The sequence below is a fragment of the Haliotis asinina genome, chromosome 12 (genome assembly GCF_037392515.1).
Source record: "Haliotis asinina isolate JCU_RB_2024 chromosome 12, JCU_Hal_asi_v2, whole genome shotgun sequence".
NCBI lineage: Eukaryota > Metazoa > Mollusca > Gastropoda > Lepetellida > Haliotidae > Haliotis > Haliotis asinina.
In genome coordinates, this window is record NC_090291.1 from 51100349 (window position 1) to 51117104 (window position 16756).

The following is a 16756-nucleotide window of genomic DNA, read 5'->3' on the forward strand; positions in this document are numbered from 1 at the left end:
CGCCGTGATATTGCTGCAATATTGTTAAACATGGCGTTCATCTACACTCATTCTCTGAGAAAACCATGATACAAGTACAAATATGGTTTGGCATCGTTTTTGTCAGTAACGCCCATCCTTGCCATAAAAGGCGACTCAGCTTGTCGTAAGAGGCGACTAACGGGATCGGGTGGTCAGACTCGCTGACTTGGTTGACACATGTCATCGGTTCCCAACTGCGCAGATCAATGCTCATGTTGTTGATCACTGAATTGTCTGGTCCAGATTCGATTATTTACAGACCACCACCATATAGCTGGAATATTGCTGATTGCGGCGTAAAACTAAACTCACCAACTCACACACTTTACATGTAATCGCAGTTTATATTTAGAAAGATAAAGTGCATTTATTATATTCAGAAGGTTTTGTTCTAATCACTGAAATAGCATAACTCCAAACACTGTCGTGTAAATGAGCAGTCATGTGTGGTTTGATGTTTGAATTCGGTGGAGTCGTCACACACCAAAACATATCAATAGTGAAAACTTAGATAACTCACAAAAAATATGTTTGTCAAGGTTACGTAAGTTATTATAAATCTGTTGAATGATTTTACATGTGCAACGCGTGTAAACATGTTACATATTAAAGAATGAAAACCTCACACCGTCTCCTTTCTTAGCACAAACAATGCTTGGGTCATCGCCGGGCGTGGGACGAGGATGCGAATTAACGTACAGAAAAAGAGGAAGTTACAGACGTTTTATAAATCAAAATTCGATGTTGGTGTGTGGTCCTGCGTATAGGACTCGTCACAAATTAGTTGAAGTTAAGCAGGGCTGGACGTTTAGTAGGTGTGTATAGGACTGCCCCACAACGAAGCACATGTCATACTAAGGCAAATAGTGAATTTGATCTAAATTCCTCTGATTACCCAGCAGAAAATGGGTACATGGAGGGATAAATCATGTGACTGTAACCCACTAACACCTAACAGACAGTATGGGTTATCCTCCTAGACTTAGTGTTGCACCGCAGTCTAAACCAATCTAGACCAGTCTAAACGTCCCTCGGTTTCGTTGTATGTCTAAACCTCTATCCAGCAATGAGAAGGAACCTCGAGCTGTCTGAACACGTGTATACACAAAGACACATCTGTTGACATATAGCTAGTCCCATGATGGACGAGCTAAATATATATACACCTTGCCTGTTTATTTGTATGTTAAAGATTGCAACAACATACTGAAAATACACTGTGATGTTTATCAAGATATACACTCATGTTGGGAGTGTAATGGACGCCTTATTTGGGGACTTATTCACAGGTTGCCTTGGAGGAGACAAACCCCTTTCATTCCAGATTAAGCGAAATGTTGAAAACGAAGAATATGCCCAAGTGATTACTGGTAAACACATATAAGATGATCCACGACCTGACAAATGGCCGCAATTTGCATACTTGGGAACGTCCCACAGAACGATCCACTTGAAACAAGAGGGAGACAGGTTGTCTGATAAATATCGAGAAGTTCATTTTCCCCGTGCGTTTCACGCATGAATTGTTATAGCACACTCGATTTGGGAACAGGTACAATCCCAACGAATTCAATCAACACAATATACTGAGCAAAAATGTCTAGGACCACCGATCCATTTCACGAAGCAAATGACATTTTCCTGGGGGTTTTAAACAACATTTTTGAATATCTAAAATGCTTGTCAATGCCCCAATCATCTATTTGTCTTCGTCTTAACTAAAGGTTAGCGTGGAATATCAGTATCTTATGCCTGAAATTGCAGTCTTATCATTCGAATGAATATGCGGTGTTGATTTCATGTCACGGTTAGCATGTATTGCACGTGCATAATCGTCAAGCTACCTGTAGCAGCCAAGTGTGCTCGCCCAATTCGTTGTACCGCCTCTCTTGTCACAAATGCGTTTAGTGCGCAGGATCATCTAATATGTGTCTAGCAGTAGTGATTAGTGAGAAATCAGTAGATCACCGTCTTACAAACAGATCGTTCCCCCTCCCCCAGATGCATATCTATTTCAGTGCACATGCATATATGATTTGCATAATGACACACGGCCGTTGGACCGTTATCTTCCTGTAGTTATATATATTCGTTGGCTCAACAAATACAGACATAACAATAAGCCAAAAAATAACAAGCATACACATAAAAGATGACAAAAGCAAATGAGAAAAAAAGGTAAATAATTTTGTCTCGTGATATTTAATTGCACGACTTTGCTGACTAAGCGGTGTTTCGTTGTTTGTTCATGGGGAAGGATATAGTTTACAAAGTGAATTCTTATAGTCACCTTTACCAAAACTCACAATGCGAAAAATAATGAACACTAACACATTAAAAGAGAGTCATTAGCCGCTATTGGGGTAAGAAAACTCTACGTTGACTTTCCTTTAGCTCCCTACCCCGTGAAATGAAATAAAATAGATAGATAAAAGAGCAACTCCCATTTTCAGCGTGACAATGTTAGCAACCCACACTACACGACTCTATATTAATTTCCTGCATGCAGAGAAGAACCCGTAACATAGTAGCTGTGGATTCTCAACTCAAATGGACATCTGTAAGATGAACTAGACAGGCGTTCTCGTCATCGACCATCACGGCAACAGAACTTGCAGCAATTACAGCAGGATTCAGAATGAAATGCCGTTCCCATGCGTGTCATACGAAATACAGGCCATACGGTTGACAATATATGTATCATACTGTATGCGTTAGCTTGAATTTCGTGAGGTTCCTGTCCAGGGTTGCCGTTTGTTTGAACGTCTCTTTTTATGTCTGACTATGCTTAATGCATAGGAGTACCGACATGAACAGTATGACCCTTCATGACACATACTATTTTATAACTGGGCTCCGATCAACAACGTATTCATAGCGTAACGACTTCATACGTACACGTACCTTCGGCGTACGAAGTACAAAAGACGTAGCGCTACGAAACCTTTTTGTATCGGAACCCTAGCTGATAATTCTTTACCAATCACAAACATCCACATTATGCCGATATTCAAACGACAAAACCATTTTCATTCTCACAGAAATCTCTGCAAGCGTCAACTGTACGATATCAATACATGGCCATGTCACATGCATGTCTAGGAATCACCAGCAAAGAATGAAGCCAGGTGTGCTCCAGTAATTTTAATAGTCATTCATACGTCACTCATAACAGCAATGAAATCGACAACTAGAATATTATCCAGGAATTTGCGTAAATATAATCTCAGTGCCAGGACAAATTACCATTTATTTCTGGGTGTGTTTATTTTTCAGTTACCAGAATTTTATCCCACACTTCCTCTTTTCAGAAAGGTGAGTTGAAAATTGAACCCTTTGTGTAATCAATTACATTCATATAAAATCAAGGCATATTGCAACTGGGGTTTGTCAAGTAAGCAAACAAATCCAATCTGACTTCACATCAAACGCGAGGTTGTGTCAATCTCGAATGTTGTAATGTCCCTTAATTACCTCAGCAAACAGATCAATACCATACCATTTAATTGATGCTTCGGACCCATTGTGTTTAAAATTCATTGGTCGTTAACTAGAACGTACCGCCGCATATTCTACACAAAGGGTAGTCTTTTTAAGAGGGGGGTTAGATGTACGTAATTCAGTGGCTATATCTATGTACCCCTTGACATTAACGCTTCACATATGACAAATATATTTGTTTATTATATGTACTGAATTAATTCACTAATGATATATGGGTTAAGCGTTTTCTAGTCAGGTATTGCAGTCGTAAAAACACTCTACTGATCAAAGATGGATATATATGTCAATAGGTACTTGGCACACACACATACGTATATTGATCACTTGGCCTAATCCGTGCTCTTTGTGAATTAATTATTTACCTTGACGAGAACTAAATCCACAGTCTCAAATAAAACACTGACCCACAAGTACTTACTGTTTGTGTGTGATAAAATATGTATTGATATGACAATAAGAAAGGTATTGGATTAGTGATGTTAAGTATATTGAAGTATTATTTAGTAATGATTGATTTGATTTTGTGTGACTGCATTAAGGGCTTTGCAGCTTGTGAATCGTGGAGTGTGATTTTGTTAGTCGACTCATGAAAACAGAGAAACATTGTTTCCAAACCCACGTACATCGAATAGGAAGTGGTATGTCGTACATTTAAAAGCAGGACTTCTGAAAAGCAGGAGCTCTGATTCTGGTCAGGGAATGTTTTATTATTCCTGATGGTTTCGCCAGTGTAATGAATGAGAACTATGAACAATGAAAATCCAGCTACTTTTACTGGTGCCTCTTAGCAAATGTGTCAAGACCAAAACAATGGTTGATGCTATGATCAATATTCCACGTCATCGGGTTACGATAATTCCCCCAGAGCTGACCCCTGAATCTACAAAGTTGAATCTTACAAAAATTTGCTCTTGAGACCAATTCCATCCGGACTTCCAAAGGGGGGGGGGGGGGGGTCATAGTATACATAGTATTAAGTAGTGATGGCTTATTATGGACACGACACCATTGTCTAACTTGATGTGTTTTGCTGTATGTGACAACATAACGTATAATACATGTGGCATATCAGGAATCTCTTGTTGCAAGTTCGGATTCCTTATTCGCCCGATTATGACATTTGGTTTGTTCGCACCCTATCTGTGCTAGGGACTGATGACAAATATCAGTGTCCTACATTTTAAGGTTTCCTCGCACATGTTACTTACATACGTATTCGTTGTGACTATCAGGCACCAATATAAAAAACAATATGTACCTCACCCACTTCGCGGTTTGTGTAACTATGGGTACTGTCTTTATGGGCGTGGCTCGTCTTAAATCCTAACTTCCTCCAAAGCTCGGTAGCCCTCCCACCTTACCGAATCTTACGCAACCTCGTACATTCGGCATAACTTTACATGAAAACTATGTATAGTAATCCCTGGCATGTCCCAGTTTGCGTATTGTGTGGCTCAACACAGTACAGTCCTAGACATGTTCCCAGGCCTGTGTTGAGACAAGAAGTAGGGATATTTCTTTAAAGGGAACGTGAATCGTAAGTTGTTAATCATTGCTTATGAACAGGTTTGGTCTCACTGTTTGATGGCAATATTTTTCACTATGAAACATTATTAATCATTTTAATCATGTACTGGAACATTTCATTTTCTGACAACAAACTGCCTTTTGTGTATAAATATTGTGCCCATTAATATTTTGTTCATTTCGTTTTGTGATTTCTATTGTAAAAACGCTTCTGTAAAGGGTCCATTTAACTTATGTGATCTGTTCACAATTGCGTAGATCTATGCTCATGCTGTTGATCACTGCATTTTCTGGTCCAGACTGGATTATATACAGATCGCCACCAGACAGCTGTAATATTGCTCAGTGCGGCGTAAAACTTTACTCACTCAGTCGGTCACCCATTTAATTCATCCCTTGATTAAATTGTTGCTTGAAAACAAAAGTATAGTAGCACAGAAAGTTCTTCAAGCCAATTACATCCGAAATGAAACAAGTAGTCTTTCAAAGGTATATGACACCAATTGTTCATAAGGGAACGTGTCATGACCTATTTCTATTGACTTCCACACGTTTCATGTTTTACCGAGAATGTGTTTACCTCTGAAGAGAAACACAATTAATCATCTCATAAGGCAGAAGAACCACTCTAAATGACGGTGCACCTTTCCTACTGTACGTCAACGCATATGGGAAATTCATTACCGCAATTATTTCTCTCACTTTATTTCTGTTGGTTATATTTCCTGACGTTTCTTCTCAGGGAAACACTTTGTCCGTCTCGCGTGGATGAACAATGCATGAACAGTAGGAATATGAGTCTTAGGAGGTAACGGCACCACGTCTCGGGAGATTACCTGTGTCCTTCTCGCGTGGTTGACAGACCGTGGGGTACAGAAGTTTGGCAGAACTGGAAGCAGATGATTGACTCGTCAAACGTGTCATGTTGTCAGGAAAGTCGTATCTGATTTCTTGGCGCCAACTGTCAAAGGAAGAACATTACTTATGACTTTAACACGAGTTGTTTAATGATTTGTTTGATTACTAAGAGTGAAAGACGCTTAAGACAGATTCAGACCATTCACGTGTGATTATTTTATTGGTATATTTTGATAACAAAATTCGGACTGAGATAAATCTGAAAATTATATTTAGTACCCAAACTCTTATTCATCTTTTACAAATGAAAATTGTTCACCTAATAGTGTGGCCATCTGGAAACAAATAGTTCCAAAACGTTCCTTGCGCAGTGGTCCAGTGGATATTGTGCCTGCCCGAAGAGCGGATGGTTGGGGTTCAATTCGAATCCACTTCCTACCAAGAGACGTTGTAAGATGGCATCGCACGCAAATAAACCCCGCGGTGACCTTGGGTGCTGCGTTACACCCCATTTCTCATCACCTCCTTTCATATAAAAAATATATGTGTCATAAACGTCAGGGAAATAACATTCTATCGTAAAGAAACATTTTCCCCTCCACTGGGATGACTAAATAATTATGCTCTTGGCTTATATACTTCACATACGTATATCACATTGGACCATCGCTGTCTTGGTTCCAGTACAACCAAGTCTGCAGGTGCGTACATGTATACTGCATCTAACATATAAAAAAAACATTTAACGAGATACCTAAACACAGTATCAAGGCAGATAAAATCTGGTAACGATTATTTTTTTCAAATTAACTACAGGTTCAATATATTTTTGATCATTGCTATGGATGTTTTCACATAAGCAGACTGTCTAAATGAACGCCATGGATATGTATATAACTAAAACACATGTTTATTGCTATTTACGAAGATTCCTGAGATGAAAATCTGAGATATTCACTACTTCAATAAAGAAGATATTCAACAGCTGATCTGGGTATGTCTAGAATCCTGAATTATAAATAGTATTATGACTTTCATGATCCTTTGGCGGATGTGTGTTAGCGTCGGTGGGGTATTTTTTTGAAAATATGCATCCTACAGAAGCTGTTAAATCGTGGTTGCAATGCAGGATGTCTGCAGACAGTGACATCATCTACATATGATCATTGAGAGATAACTCGTGGAATGTGTGGTATGGACTACCAGTGGTATAAATGCCCAGCAAATAGTCAGTACCTCGTGTAAAGAATTAGTATGGGTACACAAAGCTGTTATATATTATTTCTAAATACCATGAACACTTCCAGCTAGTGTTGTATATTGTGTACAGGTGCCCCCTGTAGATATACAATGTTTGTCTAGAAGCTCGTGCAAGTCTATAACTGTTTTAACTGTTAAGAATTTTATCTCATATCTATGAAATAAATAAAACTGATTTGTAAAATGGATGTAAAGAAAGACGAACATATTAATACCAGACTGAATTAGTTTTGTTTTTCTTATGAACGAACTGAGTCTATAAAATATAATGCCGTAAGCAAGTCTAAACTGCATATTCAGGATATATATTTGGTGGGAACATTGTGATGACAACGATATCTATATCAGAGACTAGAAAAATAACATTAGCGTTCTTCTGACAAGCGGCATCCCCCAGTGTGTAGTCATTTAGGCTATACGCTTCATGTAGGCCGTGACAATGTAAACGATGCTCCCCCTGTATGCGCAAGTGAGCTGGTCTAGGCTCCTCTTAGTATGCTTGGCCAGAATGCATAATGCATCGGTAAACGTTAACATTCAACCTCATCGTCTCACCTAGCAGATTCTAAGGCCTAGAGACAGGTGTTCCTCCAAAGCGGATACCTACCTTTAAGTGTAATCGTTTACCATTCCGTTAGATTGGCTGCAAGGAGTTGACCCTTCTCGTTTGGGGGTCAGTCGCATACTCACCCCAGGATGTTTCAAGCTATGAAAAAGAAGGTGAGTTTGTTATTTTGTTTACAGGGTGGTCCATCAACACAGGCGACTCTAAACTCTTCCCAATGGTGTCGTGTATCAGGGAAACTGTATGTGTATTAAGTACAATGTACTAAAACTGCAAGACCTTTAATTAAATGTAGACTTTTGTGATATTTTTTTAACCTGATTGGCAATGTTTAAAGCCACTATTATCAAAATGCATATTTTTCAAAATAATCCGTGTTTGTGTAGATGTGACATTCATTTCTGCTATTTGTAAATACATTTGGTCATTAGCTTTAAATTAATTGTATAATGGTTCACAGAAATTGTTGTGATGTTCCCAGCCCAGAAGCAACGTTTTCCGGTATACTGTGGTTGACGTTGGAGATATGAGATTATTCTGGAGGGCAGTAGGGTGCGATGTGTGATCCTTCAGATAACAAAACGCCGGCACTGTCTGGCTGAAGTTAAATACTTCACCCTCCCGTTCATGATGGAATCTGAAAGAACGACAAGATCCTATAAGCTATACTTTATTGTAAAGTTTGTTTTCGAAAACAAATTAACCCAAGCTCGATGACGTATCGTAAACATTAACACCCTCTCATTCGGTCACGACAATATTTTTATTAAATGTGTTACACATCGACTGAGTAAACATCGACTATTTCGTCGTCACATTTGAAAGGTCGAGACAAACGAAACTTCGACAAATCCAATTCTTTAATATGACGAAGGACACAGCAGGGAATTCAAAACATTGTTTTAATGAATTACACACGAACGTAAAAAGTAATCAATATAACTGCGTCAACAAAGCCAAAGGTAAAAAATCCTCCTTTAGCCGGCGTAAGGTGTTCAACGTAACGCACCATGGCCATTGTCCAAGAAGCTTTCATGTTTCAATTTAGATTTCCATGGTGCTGTCAGGTATATGAGTCTCTACACGCCGTATCAACATCTGTCAGAAAATAGAAAGAAGAAGAACAGATTGCGACCATACGCAGAATTCCTCTTCGTGTGTCTTCTGTTCTAGAGACTGAAAGTGGGCTCCCTCGTTAATGAATAACATGTATGACTACTTACATCTCTGATTTTTGTGGTTCATCAAGCTTTAATGACTTGATGAAAGTGTTATCTTAACCAGATTCATTTTTCATGAGATAGTTGACGAAGCATGTTAGTATCGATAATAACCATAAAGAGATGTTGATGTTGACAGAAGATACAGTAGCCCGTGTTAATATAAACAGGGTAAGACAAGATTGTGTTTGTACTGCATGATAATATCTTGCTTAGGGTAAATGATGTACAATCTACACCAGAAAGCATCGTTTTTACAGCATATACACGATCACATTGTGTACTCAGGAGGCGAGGGGACTGTATGTCCTAGATGATTTACATTGCTCTGTTACAGACTCACTTGTAGGAACGTGGCGTACAAAACGCCGTACAAAAAGGTTTGTGAAAAAGCATCTTCAACGCCGTGTTGATCGCTCAGCCAGATAACGCCACAGCAGTTACATAAATCGCGACATGATCTACATACTTCTACTGAAAGAACAGGGTGTACTTCCTGTTGTCATCACAGACATACAATGGTCCATTCATACATTGCTCGCCTATATTTTCCTGAAGCTAGCTTTTTAAGACACTGATTATTCTCTAGCTTTCATGTTTTATATTTGCATGTATTTCAGGAAAATTACACAGAGATGCATTCACCTCTTCACCACTGGTAGGACTAATAACTGCACATCTGTGATTAGGTTACCAATTAATAATATGGTTTTCATATACTCTGGTGTGAGATCGTTGGTTTTGCCCTCTGGGAGTAGGTAATCATCTGTACGGCTGATCAGATTCTTAGACCCACTATGGTGCCATTCGCCAAATGTACCACACGGGAATAGAGAGACCATTTTGTTCTGATTTGATTGTTGTTGAATTGATTTGATTGATTAGAATAGCATGAGTGATATGTATGTTGGGGGAATGCTGTCATTTTTCATCTGACCGCCAATAAGGGACATTGCCCGACTGTGTATAAGTACTACCTTTATATCTGTTGTAAACGTGAAGTATATTTCACTGCACTGTTGAGAGTAGTGGGACTTTAAGGGTAAGAATTTGTTTCTGCATTCACCCTGTTTGGTTTATGAGCCATGAAGTCAGTTTAAGCCCACTGGATACTCACTAAATGTTTTCAAAAAGTGTGTATGTGTGGATTCCTCAGCATGCAAGGTTACACAAGTTACACTCGCACAAACACACACACACTCACAGACATACCTATACAGACAACACTTGATAAACGTTACGCAAAAGGGTTTTGAGGGACCCGGAATCTACACCTAACAAAACATTCAAACTGAATTATTAAAGTTTAAGTAAAGAGAACTAGACACGAGCGCAGCTTATTTGTATCGTGAAGCTGTGTATCTAATTTCTAAATGGTTTGTTGTTCAGTGCATGCAGAACTGTGGTGTTATACGAAGAGACAGATGAGTGGTGGTTAGAAATATAACTGTTCCGCTAAAAGTACACGAATGTACTTGAACATCGGGTATTTTAGTTCCTCAAGGTACTCCCTCACACCCAAACTGGTGTGTAAATATACAATGCAACAATACACGTAATACTGGCATAACAACGGAGGGTAGCTCTTGTATATCTGTCGGAGCGCTTGCTCGGCTGTAACGATTGCATGCTGCAGTATTTTTCAATCTGTAACGCTTTTGTCCTCCTATTTCCTTTCACAATAACATTTGCACAAATACATGTTCTGATTAAATGGTTTTATTTGTGTTTTATCTGGGTTTACACAGCCCTCACAACATCCAGATGGGCGAGTGTTGGTTGTATTTTTACTTCTGACTAAGGGTTTTGTGTTTGTTCCTTAAACACCAGTGTCCCAGGTGAAACAGCATGGGTTGTAATGATTGGTTGAATTGGTTGACGTTGAATCAGAAAGGGATGTTGTAATCGTGGATCGTGATGACCTCACTTTATGGGAATGTTCTGTTGTTAAAGCGTTGTTCTGGTGGACTGTATGCTAATATGATGCCGTAATGGGTTGTACCAAAATGGGATATTGTAAAGGGTTGAGTTGGTTGTAAGAAAATAGGACGTTGTAACGGGTTGACTGTACATTAAAAGATATGTTGTAAAGGTGCTGTGGTTGGCTATAGACGTTCTAAAGGGGTGCTCCGGTTGACTGTATGAAAATAGAACGTTGAAAACGGTTGTACTGGTTAACTTTAAGAAAATGGGATGTTATAAAGGATTGTTCTGGTTGACTGTAGAAGTTGTAAAGTACAAATTGTAAAGGGTTGTTCTGCTTCACCAAGAACATAGGAAGTTGTTAAAGGCCCTGACCATTGGAAAATGGGAAGCTGTAAAGGATATGACTTTGCGCTCTGAACACAGCAGTGGATGCAGACAACCTTGACGCATCTGTCCATGTAAGTGTGTATTCATTCTCCGGAGCATATGCCAACTAGGCTGTGTGGGACAATTACTACTATTTGGTAATCAAACATTCGCCATCTAAATATGCCCAGTGGTGGCATTTGGTTAAGTGCTTAGAACATGCATTTGTCAAAATATCACTTATGTCAATATCTATATAATCCTGGAACCTGTAGTATCATACATTTATCTTGCTAAACACAGCTGTCCATATATACACAGTGTGTCTACAGTACAGTTTGATCCAACCCAAGTATTATTTTGCACCTGTTTTCACGCGTATTCTCCATCTAAATGTGAGTATGTGGTGCAGGTTGCATCAACTGGCCCAATGTCGACCAGCCAAGCTACAGTACTGTCTCTATTTCATCTCAGTGCAGAGAGAGGTTTTCCTTTAGCAAACTTATGATAAGATAGCCAATCTGTTTTCTTAAGCACGCCGCTGGCCAAGATTTGATTGAAGCTGTTATTGTACATGCTTCTCCGATTGGCGTGTTATGTTGATATTGCGTATGAAATGTCAAAACACCAGCGACGGCGATGACCTATTGTTGGAGGATGCACATGCTGGTTTAGTCTCGGCTTGGTGTACTGCAGTCAAAACCAAACAACAATAAGAAACAGGACGATGTGTTCACGTCTCAACCATGATCTCATCCTCTGTAACAAGACCAGCAGTTGGACTCCACCTTAGTCTGAGGCTGGGCAGCTCCTTATGCAGTATTTTATGCACATTTTACAACCCTATTGATAACGAATCCTCAGCTATTAGGACTGATAATGTCCAGAACTCGGTGAAAGCAACACATGTTGCCCACATCAGCCCTGACTATCAGAGGGGTTGATGTACAGTAGGTAAACATGACAGAAAAAAGTAACTATATTAAGGTTTGTCCTGTTTTACACATGCCTCGTCGGTATGAAATATAAGACATTTATCTTCATTTCTTGTTAATGAGATAGAAAGATAGTGTTATTACCCCCGATCTCTTTCATTTTGGGAAAAATATTTATGATTGAAAGGACATGTTTTTTAAATGTACCAAATGCGAGTTGCAAAAAAATAAATTGAGCGAGTAGCATTAAAGTGTAACTTGGTATGGTACATTGGAAAGAAAGTATTGGGTTCATCTGATATGAATCCTATATATTACAAAACGGAGAGGCAAAATGTATCGCTTGTGCTGCTTAATCCCAACAATGGGTGAGTGGCTGTAGGTGTTTCCTGAATCTCAACAATAGGTGAATCTCAACAATAGGTGAGTGGCTGTAGGTGTTTCCTGAATCTTAACAATGGGTGAGTGGCTGTAGATGTTTCCTGAATCTCAACAATAGGTGGATCTCAACAATAGGTGAGTGGCTGTAGGTGTTTCCTGAATCTTAACAATGGGTGAGTGGCTGTAGATGTTTCCTGAATCTCAACAATGGATGAGTGGCTGTAGGTGTTTCCTGAATCTCAACAATGGGTGAGAGGCTGTAGGTGTTTCCTGAATCTCAACAATGGATGGGTGGCTGTAAGTGTTTCCAGAATCTCAACAATGGGTGGGTGGTACTGCATGCGTCCTGAACCCTAACACTGGGTAACTGGGAGGAATCTTTAATTAAATGGATGTCTGTATGCTTGTTACAGCTCGTAAAAAGGCGACGATACACTTGTGTTGCATATAGTTTCATTGGCCGCTGTCGTATGATATTGTCATAACGCGCCCCTAACGCCTTTTACTGCAAGTACTGCATATGTCACACAACGAAGACGTGTCAGCACAAGGTGGCTGCACGCAGAACGCCTTTAACAGAAAACAGTAATGTCTATGTCTTAGCACAAGGAAAGAAGGTTGCATTTCGAAACTTTACCAGAGGCAGCAATTGATGATTTGTAGAACAAAAGGGAAATGCACTGGGAAGTTACATGCAGATAGCTTCTTTTGTTGCTGGCATCGATGGCTGACCTCTTGACAGGCTACACGAGAAGGTCGTTGGGAAGCTGGTTGTGGGCGACGGAGATACCTACAAGCTTGAACTGCTAAGCGAATCATGGACTCCCAGGAAACACGGATAGTCTGTTCGAAACACCCATTCCGCATCTGCCACAAGGTTGCATGTTTTAAGAAGTTAGTCTTCCCAGATTTCTACTGGATCATATTCGAGATAAAGACTGGGCAACCAGTTCACCTGCGAGACACCTGTGCTCACCCAAACGGTAGATACACGAACTTGGAATCCTTGAAGTACCGAGCCCAAGGACCCCGTAACTCGATTACCTATAGTATTATCACTTGACCATCCAGCGATGCCAGGCGCGGACACGCTAATGCTAGACGCGTTCAGAAAATAAGCGTTTCTCTTAAGTTGCATTGTGATCAGCGCATTACGTCCTTGTGCCGCAACACTTGAAATACATCTGTACCTAACATTACCCTAACCTTGAATGTAGAATGTACAGCTTTACGAAGGATGCTGGTTCAGGATATAGACAGAATCATGATGAAAATTCGCTGTATAATTCAGTTATAGTCCGTCAATTTACCTTTTGGCACCCGTTTTTACATAAAATTCCTGAATATTTAAAAACATTACTGCATTCATATGACAGGTGTATCCAGAAGTGTTGAGGTGAAAACAATATTTTCAAAAGATGCGTGGTAAATCATCGAAAGAGTTTACAACTTTTACAAGTGTGAGGCAAGGCAACTAAGACCCCTTATTTCAATTTATTCATTCACGAAAAGAACAATTAATGCCACCAATATCTGTAAAAGAACCCCGCAAACTGTTATCTTCCATGCCACTATTTCAGAGCATGTTGATAACATTGCAGTTAAATCGGGGTCGAATCAAAACATGGATGGTTTAAAAAAGAGTGTGTTATCCCAGTCACACAGATGTGGTACTAGGTGCATCTAGCACTCCACAATCAGATGGAGAATACCGATATTCTTTAATCATGTATTCACATGCTTTTCCCCCGATCTTGTCTCAATCTTGTTTCAATAAATCTACTTGTTTAACATGGATTTGTGATGATTATACAGTCCCTATAGGTTTGCTTGAAGGCATATCAATGCAAACATGAGGCACGACTGTCACGCCATGTTGTTTGCTGTTCTATCATATCAATGTACTCCCTTGCGTAACTGCTTGGTTGAAAGGTAATTTGTGAAAAAATTGTGAAAAAGGTTGACGGACTAGCAGTCACTATAAAAACATGCATAAGAAAGAGATGTGGATGGTCGTGATAAATAGAATATCTGTGCTATGTATCGTCGATATAAACAATATTTTGAGGAAAGCCGACGGTCAGCAGTGCGTTTACACATACAAATGAAGCTCGGATAAGATTTGAGACGTACAGAACAAATTTCTAACACAATAATGCAAAGTACATTGACCTTTCGCAATCTACAATTTGGGTTCGTCGTATATAATGACGTATATGATAGGTTATTTACAATGTTTTCCTGTTTTGATTCTGTAGTATTAGACGTTCACCACTTTGGTGCGACGACAGCATAAGTATAGCCTAACAAACGATCCTGGCACGACCAGGGGACGTAACTATGTCGGTTCCTATAGACTCACTGCGAGGACGTGGCATAAAATCAAACTTTTATCAATTCCAGTACTTTCTGTTACGATAGTAGAGGAGAGAAATATTCAAATGAACCAGACTTCCCAAACACCACCCATTCACAGCAGGGTATAGCGGCTGAAGTTAATCTCTCAAATCTCAGATATGCTTTCTAATAAAAGTATTTTGGGAGACTTTGGTTACTGACCTGATCAATGCATCGATTGTTGCAAGTTCGGTCAATTAAAGGGGTCAATAAATCATAAAAGAAGATGGAGTCTGTCGGACTGAGAATGAAGAGGCCCCACCTTTAACGGCATGCCGAGGATTCATCACTGGTTAACGATTAACGAGATGACGTTGATATTTCCTATTTCAATAAACACCAATCACGGATTCCATTTATTATACTGTTCCACAAAATATTCATCTCTGAAAAGGTGCCGCTGTTGCCTTATTGTCAAACAATGGCGACGGGTTGGACGGTGAATGTCCCTGATTTGGGCTCAGCGAAATCTTCCTGAGATAACCTTTTATAGTATTGTGTTCTGAAACCAGTGTTAATGTTAGGCCATGGTACTCGATATTTAGACGAGAATATGCCAAGCCTGATAGCGTCCTCGTTATAAAAAACAACACTTAGCTTGATAAATTGCAGTAATGGTTATAAACCCAATTTTTAGCTTGATATATTGCAGTATTCATTATAAAACCAATACTTAGCATGCTACCCGTCATAGAACCAATTGTTAGCTTGATATGTTGCAGTACTCTACTACTATCTATCTATGTTGCCTACTATCTACACTAGGCCTACTATGTTATAGAGTTTTATTTGTGTGTGTGTGTGTGTGTGTGTGTGTGTGTGTGTCTGTGTGTGTGTGTGTGTGTGTGTGTGTGTGTGTGTGTGTGTGTGTGTGTGTGTGTGTGTGTGTGTGTGTGTGTGTGTGTGTGTGTGTTTTGGGGTAGGGGGTGAATGTGGTGGGCGGGGTTGGGGGGGGATTAGGGGAGAATGGGGAAAATGATAAAGGCTCACACCTTTTTCATTGTCCTGATTCACGCTCGCGTGTACTTACACCTTTTTATACAGCAATGGGTGGATCCAGGAAAGTGTGTAAGTGTGTGCATGTGTGTGTAAGTGTCTGTGTGTGCGCGCGTGTCTGTGTACGTGTGTGTGTGCGTGCGTGCGTGTGTGTGTGTGTGTGCGCGCGCGGGTGTGTGTCTGTGTGTGCTAGAACAGAAGGTGGACTTGGGGAAATGACGTATGACCAGATTGAACAAACCCTTTAACCCCCACCCTCAACCACCCTCTTTCAAAATTCCTGAATCCACCCATGTCAGCCACTGAAGCCTGAAGCCATGATGCGGAACACAAAAATAACATTAAACAGATGACAAAAGGTCAGTGCTTATGATTCTGTGACCTATGCACTTAAATGTTTGCACATGACCTTGAATTGTGATGCTATCAACAAGATAATGAATATAATTTGGATAATGATGATGTTATCACGATGAGGAGGAGATATGGCTGCCTGACTGTACATACCAACAGCAGTGCCGGACAAACAGATATATGTACACAGAGGAATGTGTCCAATGTTGGTTGTTTCCAGACAAACAAATAACAGCACCTAACCACATGTTACCCACTGTGTAAACTTACGTTGTTTCTCCTTTGGAATGTTCCTCGAATAGCTGCTTATCAGTAGAAATTCGTTTATGTGGAGATGTTGAGTACTGGTCTCCTAATCAAAATCACATTTGTGGTTTATTGAATACAAGGTAAATAAACATTACCAAATATAAATGAAGATTAAATAGTCGCTCATATTTATGTTG

The 16756-nt window shown here is 39.7% G+C and overlaps 1 protein-coding gene across 6 annotated transcripts in view; it reads left to right on the plus strand.

Moving 5' to 3' along the window:
• The window catches only part of LOC137258981 (inositol 1,4,5-trisphosphate-gated calcium channel ITPR3-like), a 169699-nt gene that overhangs the window by 36247 nt on the left and 116696 nt on the right, over positions 1 to 16756 (plus strand). The gene's annotated exons all lie outside the window — the stretch shown is intronic.